At 44.5% G+C, this 9,705-nt stretch overlaps 1 long non-coding RNA gene across 1 annotated transcript; it reads right to left on the reverse strand.

Annotated features, from left to right (window-relative positions):
• Positions 1 to 590: 590 nt before the first annotated feature.
• LOC107547788 lies at positions 591 to 7,834 on the reverse strand. Its single transcript, XR_003756689.2, has 2 exons — positions 7,624 to 7,834; positions 591 to 2,813 (listed from the first exon to the last, which is right to left on the reverse strand). It is a non-coding gene; the product is annotated as an uncharacterized LOC107547788 (long non-coding RNA).
• Positions 7,835 to 9,705: the final 1,871 nt, after the last annotated feature.

The raw sequence follows: 9,705 nt of genomic DNA on the forward strand, positions 1-9,705 counted from the left end.
CACCTTGTAGCTTTGGCCCCAAACGCTTTTCATTCAGGTTTGGACACCACAGCTTTTGCCTTGCAGGTTTGGCCCTGAACCCTTTTTGTTCCAGGTTGGGCCCAGCAGACTTTGCCATGCAAGTTGGGCCCCGAAACTCTCTCGTTCCATTTCGGTCAAGGCACTTTGTCTTGAAGCTCTGGTCCTGACCCCTTTTAGTACCAGAGTTTGCCTTGCAGGTAATGGCCCAAAACCTTTGGGTTCCAATATGCAACCCCATCATCTGGTGACCCCAGGCCTTGCAGGTCTGGCCCCAAACCCTTTTCGTTCTTGTTTGGGCCCTGCTCCCTTTTCCTTGCAGGTTTGCCCCGAAGCTTTTTCCCTCTTACTGCATTGCTGCATAGCAATGGACTGCATTGCTACCCCAAATAATAATAATAATATTGGTAATTATTAAGCACTTACTATGTGCAGAGCACTGTTCCAAGCACTGGGGTAGATACAGGGTAACAGGTTGTCCCACGTGAGGTTCACAGTCTTTGCCAGCATTTGGCGTGATGAGTGCTCAGTGAAGAAAATAGAGAGGGGGGATAGAGCGGGCCAGGCGGGTCTAAGGCTCATGGCAATAGACTAGTTTATTTCACCATATCACTTGGTTTTATACAGTACCCATAACAATGATTTCACCATATCTCTTGGTTTTATACAGTACCCATAACAATGATTAATCTTCCAGTCAAGGTTCAGTTGTTTTTTACATCCAATGCTTAGAACTCAGCTCTTTGGCAAACACAATGTTCCTTGTTATCCTGTTCAAGGTCCTGGAGGGATGTTTGTCTTAGACCAGCGTGCCCTGAGCCTTGCTCAGGTGGGCCAGAGGGCATAGGACACAAGCCCAGTCCCTTAGCTTCTCACGCCAGTCCTGCAACATCTCCCCCTTTTTTATTTACTAGCCGAAGCTCATAAAGTTGAGTTAGCAAGGATTTCAGAATGGTTGCCAAAAAACGAGTAATAAGAGGAAACATCAGTAAGTAATACCACGATGAAGACAAATATATAATGTAAGGTATGCAATCCTACAGATACCCAATTGAATGGGTTAAGTTGTTTCAATGAATCTAATACAATATGGGCAATATCCTCAGGGTGCTCATTCAAATGAGGACTATTCTCCATTTCCTCAGTTATTTTTCTTAATTGATCCAAGCCCGATGTGATTTTAGATTGATGCCATGCACCCAGCATCCGATTCTTTATTTTATCCCAAGATAAATTTTCATCCGAGGCATTATATTTCACAGGAGTAACACAGACATACAAGTATCTATAGTCACACTGCAACGAGAGCTTTTCCTTCAAAGTTTCTATCTCAGTGCCCAAGTATAATACTGATTGCTCAAGTAAGTTAATTTTATATAGCAAATCTCTATCAATTCGTTCCTGAGCCTGAAACGCCAGAGTAACATTATGGGCGAGCTCGTTAACATACCCCGCAGTGTGGATCTCAGTTTGCAATGATATAGTAGACACAGTAGTAGATATTATTAGTGATGCTAACGCGACGAGACGGGTGACCAGTAAACTCACAAGCCTCTTTGGTCTACTTCATCCGTGCGCTTTTAACTGGAGTGCATGCTCGCTGGATGACCAATACCATTCATGGGAGATATTGGTAGGAAAAACTGCAAATGCAGGTTGTTCCACCAATATGATAATTTTATGGTTGTCCGTAATATCAATACATTGTTTCAGAGTACAATCTATACAGGATATGTTCCAATAACAACTTTCATTTACCATGGATATATTACGCACTATAAACGCCTGAGAAGTTCTTACACATGCAGTGATGAAAGACAAATTGCTCTTTACTGGGCCTATGGTTTAGTGGGACGTGGGCTTCAAAGTAAGTATGATTAATTCTGTCTAAGGTCGAAAAGGCCCTCCATAGTCCTCGAAATTCTACTGAAGTGGGAGATTGTAATACCTCTTCAGGAAAGCTTCCTGTGTAACCATTCAAGGGTGCCCGATGAGTCAAATTGTCATGTCCACCCCAATTCCACAATTTTGTTGGCTCTGTGTGACTATTAAATTGTATCTCTTCAGGGTAAGAGAGGTGACATAATTCCCATAAGGGGAAGATAGGTTCTTCAGGTATTAATGACTTATTGCTAGAGCCGGGCCAAACATGACTCGCAAAGGCACAGAGAGCTATTCGGGGATATTGGGTGAAGTTTCTTGTGAGAACCCCTTTCAGCATAAGTTTTTCCACATAAACATATGCACTGTTTCCTTCTATGATATTTCCCAATTCTTTATCATGAACCCAGGTTTTCTCTGTTTCGAGTTGTAGACACGGTCCAGTACAATTGACATTGCCATTTCTATTAAAGCATATTCGAGTACGGGTGGTTAGTGCGCTAACATTTATTACTGCGGTTATATTATCAGACAGAAAAGGATGATTATATCCCCCATGAGTCTGGAATTATTGGTATATATTTCTCCCAGTCTATCTTCCCATGTCCATGGTGGATAGGGAAGATATGCCCAATACTGTTCTCCCTCGCACGGGGGAACTTACACCCATAAAAAAGGCCAACGTGGCAAGAAAGACATTCTCAGGTGTCATTAATTGTCTAGTGTTTTCTACCACCGTCATCGCCTGAGATGAGTGGTTTTATCTGCCCCCACGTTGGAATCTTCTCGGTTCGAGTGGCTCTGCTGGGCTTCTTCCTTTTCCTCTGGAATCTCATTCTGCTCAGCTGCTCGGTCAACTGAGGAACATGCTCGGACATTCTTTTCAGGAATCCACACTGGATTTTCAAACGTTTCTGGAAAGACACAAGCATACCCTCGTCCGCACGTGAGTAGAGGATCTGGACCATACCAAGTATTTGTAAGGGGGTCCTTCCACATGATCAGAGCTGACTTCTGAGCTCCCTTTTGTTGGAACTGTTTCTCTGCAGGTGTAAATCCTTTAACATCTGCTGTCAAGAAATTTAAGGTGTATAATGTCATAAGTATTCGTCATTTAGGGGAGGACAAGTACTCTCCTCCTTTTTGTTTTTGTAAATAAGTCTTGATATCTTTATGTCGCTTCTCAATAATAGCTTGTCCAGTAGGGTTGTAGGGGGTACCGGTAATATGGGAAATACTGAATGTTTTACAAAACTTTCTGAAATCTGTGCTGGTATATGCAGGGGCATTATCTGTTTTTATTTGTGTTGGGATTCCCATAACTGAGAAAGTTTGCATCTATGACGTGTTTAGTAGATTCCCCTGTGTGTAAAGTGGCAGAGGTAAAGGAGGAATAAGTATCTATAGTTACATGAATAAACTGTAATTTCCCAAAGGAAGAATAATGAGTAACATTCATCTGCCAAATATGGTTAGGACGAAGTCCACGAGGGTTTTTTGAAGTGGGTGGGAGGTGAAGAGAAAGGGATACATTTTGAGCATGATTTGACAATTTGACTTGCTTGTTCTTTCGTAATATGATATTGCCTTCGTAGTATGTAGGCATTCTGATGAATGTAGTTATGGGATACTGAGGCCTCACGAAGAGCTGGAGGTACAATCGTGGGCATTACAATAACTTGTGTCAGGTAATTAGCTTCTGCATTGCCTTGAGTTAGGGGGCCAGGGAGTACGGAGTGTGCCTGGATATGAGTAATAAAGAAGGGGTTCTTTCTTTCTTGAACAACTCGTTGGAGTTGTAAGAACAAAGGAAATATATCAGAAGTGTTAGAGAATTTTAATTTAGCCATCTCAATTTTCGAGGCAACTTGGAAGCAATATTTGCTGTCTGTAAGAATATTGAGTGGTTGAGGTTGCTTTCGTAAAACCATAATTACCGCGGTTAATTCATTTTGTTGAGCCGACTTAAGGCCCGTGTGTCTTATTTCAGTTATGTTGCGGGGTATGTAATAAACTGCAGTTCCTTTTGAGGATCCATCAGTAAAGGCATGATCGGCTTGGGGAATAGGAGAGATGAAGGCAATTTTAGGGAAAATATATGAATATGGTTCCATGAATTGTAAAATGGGGTTTTCCATATGATGAGAGTCCAAGTAACCTGAAAACGAGGAGATTACTATCTACCATTCAGGATCATTCTGTATTAATCGAGTGAGTTGGGTTTGGGTGTATGGCTGATGAATAATAGTAGGACTTCTTCCCGTCAGCCAAATACTCCTTCTGACCAATTTCTGAATTAATAATGCTACCATTGTAGGATATGTTATTAAAGAGTTAGGGATTTGGTGTGTCATATGGCACCATTCTAGTATGCCTTTCTTTTGATGTAATGCTGAGGTAGGTGTCCCTGGAATAGAAAGTATGCTACCCTGGATGTCTTCTTGTTTATGTATTCGATCTAAAGTGGCACTGCTAATTGCTTCTTCCAAAATCTCAAGTTCCCTCTGAGCTTCTAAGGTTAAGGTTCTGGGTGAGGTCAGATCAGGATCTCCCCGTAAAGTAGAAAATAAATGAGTTAATTCGTGAGTGTTGATCTTTAGATAGGGCCTGATCCAATTGATATCCCCCAACAGCTTTTGAAAGTCATTTAATGTTTTTAAAGACTCCTTTTTGTAATTTTTGAGGCTTAACCCTCTGTTTCTCCACAATACTTCCCAGATACTTATATGGTGCTTGTTTCTGTACTTTGCCCGGTGCTATGATCAGGCCATATTCTGACAAGGATAAGGTCAATTGGCCTAACAGCTCATTAAGTGTGTTATGGTGGGGGTGAGCGCAAAGAATATCATCCATATACTGTATAATATAAGCACTCAGATATTTTTGTCTAATTGGAGTTAGGGCTAGGCTAACAAATTTTTGACACAGAGTAGGGCTATATTTCATGCCTTGGGCTAATACCTTCCATTGATATCGTTGGGTGGGGGCTCTAACACTGATAGAAGGGATTGAGAATGCAAATCTTTTTCGCTCCTCTGAAGTGGGATCGTATAAAAGCAATCTTTAAGGTCTATTATAATTAACGGCCATTCCTGCGGGACCATGGCTGGAGAGGGCAACCCTGGTTGTAAAGGACCCATCGGTTCCATGGTGTTATTTACTGCTCTTAAATCTGTAAGCATTCTCCATTTTCCTGATTTCTTTTTTATTACAAATACTGGAGAATTTCACGGACTGGTGGTCTCCTCAATATGTCCTGCATGTAACTGTTCTTTCACAATATGTTCTAGAGCCTGTAGCTTTTCTGTTGTTAGCAGCCACTGCTCCACCCAGATAGGCTTGTCTGAAAGCCATGTAGTTTTTTCTGCATAATGTTGTGGGGCAGTGGCCATTATGATAAAGGGGTTTCGGTAGTTAACATCACTTTCATTTGCTGGAGTATATCTCTCCCCCACAGATTGATCAGGAGTCCATCAACTATATATGGTTGGAAATATCCTTGTTGCTCCTTGCTTTCCCATTTTAATAACTTACTGCTTTGCGCGGGTGTTTCTACTGTTCCTATTCCTGCCAACGGGACACTCCCTTGCTGTAGGTGCCAAGAAAGGGGCCAGTGCCTTTTGGCGATAATCGACTTGTCAGCCCCTGTGTCTATTAATCCTCTGGAGGTCTTCCCTTCGATAAGTATAGTCAGTTGTGGTTTTTCTAAAGTGATTGTTTGGGCCCAGAAGGTTTAATCTCCTGAGCTTCCAAATCCTTGAGCCTTTCTAACATTCTGACATGTTTTCCCAACCGGCTTGTAAGGAAGTATCAACAATTGAGTTATTCTTGTCCATTCAGGAAACTGGACAACCTAATGTGCATAAGCCAATACTGAGATTTCCCCTATATAATCTGAATCAATTACTCCGGGTATTACATTTAATTCTTTTAGGGTCATACCACTCCTCCCTACCACCAGACCCACAAAACCTATAGGTAAAGGCCCATAGATTCCTGTCGGTATTTTTTGAACTCCCATTGCTGGAGTCAGTACTACTTGTACAGCTGAGGGAAGGTCCAATCCTGAACTTCCTGGGGTGGCTCTGGTGAGGTCTGCATAGGAGAGATGGCGGTATGCTGGGGATACAGGGTATTCTCCTTGGCTACTGAGTGAGCCTGACTGAATGTTAGGGCTGCCCCTATTGTTTGTCGGTGCTGGGGCTGGCCCCTTTTTATGTTTCCCGATATCGGGGTTCTTTCTCTGGTAAAATTTGAGCGACACTCAGAAGCCCAGTGGTTTCCCTTTCTGCACTTAGGGCACACTGACGAAGGGCGGGTGTTTCGGGAAGGCATTCCCTTTCCTTTCAGGCAGTTTTTTGCAAAGTGACCTTCCTTTCCACAATTAAAACATGTACCCTTAGCATTTTGTTGCTGCATAGTTGCAGCCATTAAATTAGCATTAAAAGAGGCAGTGCCCACATCTTGGCACTTCCGTATCATGTCAGTGATTGTCATAGTCCTTTTATTCCCTGCCAAGGCTCTTTTGCAGTCCTGATTGCAATTATCATATGCAAGTTGTTTCAACAGTATAATTCCAGCCGTCTGATCCCCTACACTCCTCTGTATTGCCATAGTTAATCTACTAGCAAATTGTTCAAAAGGTTCAGAAAGCCCTTGTAAAATCTTTGTAAAACTGGAGTTCATCTCTCCCTTAGCTGGCAGCTTCTTCCAAGCTTTTTTTCCCGCTATCATGATTTGCTGATAGTCTTGAAGTGTGTATGTGAGCTGGTTGTTTGCTTTTTTTTTTTAAACCCATAATTACAGAGGTCTGTCATGATAGGCCCACCTGGTTGCACCAAGTGGAAAAACAGAAAGTTTCGGGGGGGGCGGGGCGGTGGTCGGAGCTGGAGTTAAGGGGTGGGAAGGGAGGGGAGGTGGGGGTGGCTCTGCTGGCCAATCCTGGGGATGGAGACCCCAATCCCCGGGCCCAGGGGTCAAGGGTCAAAGGCCAGCGAGGTACCACCGAATGGGGCGGCGCGGACCCTCCATGTATATGCCTGTCGGTCCGTGTGTATACGCAAGTCTGGGTATTCAATGACAGGGAAAACAGTGAGAAAATCTAGAGGAATGTCTTGGTCTTGCTCTGCGGCTGTTATAATAGCCTTCTGGAGTGGGGCGGGGCTGTTTGGTTTCACTGTGACTGGAGACCAGGGATCCTATCTTTCCTCCTTAAAAAAAGAAGAATCTACTTCGGGTGGAGGTGGTGGGAAATGAAAATCTTCAAGATTGGGGTATATCTTGGGGGCCAAGGTGGGTGGCGGGTGGGGAGGCAAATCTGGCCCTGCTGCGGTATCAACCTTAAGGACCTTATGAACTAAAGGTACTTGATTCTCAGGAGTAAGACATATCTTCAAGACATTCCATATAGAAAAAGCTGCAACAGGGAAAGAGCTAGGTCCTTCTTGTCTATATCTTTCACTCATCTGTTTTCTGACCACTACCCACTGTTCTAAGTCAATAACCCCTTCCTTCGGAAACCATGGACAACATTTCTTGACACATTCCAAAAATTGTTCTATCTGTTGTTTAGTGATGATCAACCCTCTCTCCTTAACCACCTTCTTAAGCAAATTCATGTACTGTTCCCTATCTTTAAAGTGTACTTGGCCCATTCCTGCTGCGGAAAGTTTCAGATCGGGCAATCCCCGCAGTTAGCCTGGTGAATATAAGAAATTCCCTTACCTTCGTGATTCAGTGGAGCTCCGTGTTGTAAGGCGCTGAGTCACTCCTTCCTCCTTGTGTCCCTGTTTTCGGGCGCCAAATGCCAGCATTTGGCGTGATGAGTTCTCAGTGAAGAAAATAGAGAGGGGGGAAAGAGCGGGCCAGGCGAGTCTAAGGCTCATGGCAATAGACTAGTTTATTTCACCGTATCACTTGGTTTTGTACAGTACCCATAACAATGATCTCACCATATCTCTTGGTTTTATACAGTACCTATAACAATGATTAATCTTCCAGTCAAGGTTCAGTTGTTTTTACATCCAGTGCTTAGAACTCAGCTCTTTGGCAAACAATGTTCCTTGTTATCCTGTTCAAGGTCCCTGAGGGATGTTTGTCTTAGACCAGCATGCCCTGAGCCTTGCTCAGGTGGGCCAGAGGGGATAGGACACAAGCCCAGTCCCTTAGCTTCTCACGCCAGTCCTGCAACAGTGAGGAGGTTGACAGCAGAGGACTGGAGCTTGCGGGCTGGGCTGTAGAAGGAGAGAAGGGAGGTGAGATAAGAAGGATCAAGGTAATGGAGAGTTTTGAAGCTAAAAGTGAGGAGTTTTTGCTTGGTATGAAGGTTGATAGGCAACCACTTGAGATTTGTGTGGAGGCAGAGGGGGGGACATGCCCACAGCGTTTCCCTAGAAAGGTAATCCAAGCAGAAGAGTGAATTACAGATTGAAGTGGGGAGAGACAAGAGGTTGGGAGATCAGAAAGGATGCTGATGCAATAATCCAGTCTGGATATGATGGGTGATTGTACTTAGAATCACTAACAATGGGAAGGGTTGGGAGCTGAGGTATTGGGAGCTAAGGGGGAGGGAGTGGGGCAGAAGGTAGCCAAAAGGTGTAGATTTGAGGGACAGGAAACTAGAGTGGCAGAGAGATGAGGTGTAGAGTGCTGAGGTGTAGAGAACTGGGACTCCTGAGAGCTGGGAGGACAGAAGGGACAGAGACCAGGCAGGCAGAGGCCAGGAGGCAAAGAGCAGGGACCTGAGGAAGAGGAAATAGAGAGTTGAAGGCAGGGACCAGAAACCTATTTAAAAGGACCAGAGAACTGAGGGGATTGGATCTCTGAGGGTCAGTGAGGAGAGGCCAGAAAACTGAGTGGCAGAGGCCAGAGAGATGAGAGGCAGAGGCCAGAGAATTAAAGGGCTGAGGCCAGAGAGCTGAGAGGCAGAGGCCAGAGAGTTGTAGAGAAGTAGCATAGCGTAGTGGATAAAACGGGGCTGGGAGTCAATAGGTCATGCATTCGAATCCCTACTCCAAAACATGCCTGTTGTTTGACCTTGGGCAAGTTACTTTACTTCTATGGGTCTCTGTCAACTCAACTCTCCAATGGGGATTGAGACAGTGAGTCCCACATGGAATTGGGACGGTGTCCAACTTGTTTACCTTGAATCCACCCCAGTGCTCAGTACAGTGCCTGGCACATTGTAAGTGCTTAATAAATACCATAGTTATTATTCTCATTATTTACTAAGGGGCAGAGGCCAATGATCTGAGGGGCAGAGCCAGGGAAATGAGACGTAGAGACTAGAGAGCTGAGGAGCAGAGGCCAAAAGGCTGAGGGGCAGAGTCCAGAAAGCTGAGGGGGAAAAGGTCAGAGATCTGAGGGGCAGAGGCCAGCAAATTGAGGGAGAGAGGCCTAAGAGCTGAAGGGCAGAGAGCTGAGAAGCAGAGCCGAGAGTGCCGAGGGGAAAGAGGCCAGAAAGCTGAGGGACAGAAGCTAGCAAACAGAGGGGCAGAGGCTAGACAACTTATGGATAGAGGTCAGGGAGCTGAGGGGCAGAGGGCAGAGAGTTGAGGGGCAGAGCACAGAGTGCTGAGGGACAAAGGCCACAGAACTGAGGGGCAGAAAGAAGATAGGGAGAGCCCTGAAGGATGGAGTGCAGAGACCTGAGGAGTGGAGAGCAGCGAGCTGAGGGGCATTTATTCAATTATTCAATCGTATTTATTGAGTGCTTACTTTGTGCAGAATTTGGGAGAGTAAAATAGAACGATAAACTGACCCATTCCCTGCCTACACAGAGTATACAGTCTAGAGGGGGAGATAGAC

This window comes from Ornithorhynchus anatinus, unplaced genomic scaffold, assembly GCF_004115215.2.
Source record: "Ornithorhynchus anatinus isolate Pmale09 unplaced genomic scaffold, mOrnAna1.pri.v4 scaffold_584_arrow_ctg1, whole genome shotgun sequence".
Classification (NCBI taxonomy): domain Eukaryota; kingdom Metazoa; phylum Chordata; class Mammalia; order Monotremata; family Ornithorhynchidae; genus Ornithorhynchus; species Ornithorhynchus anatinus.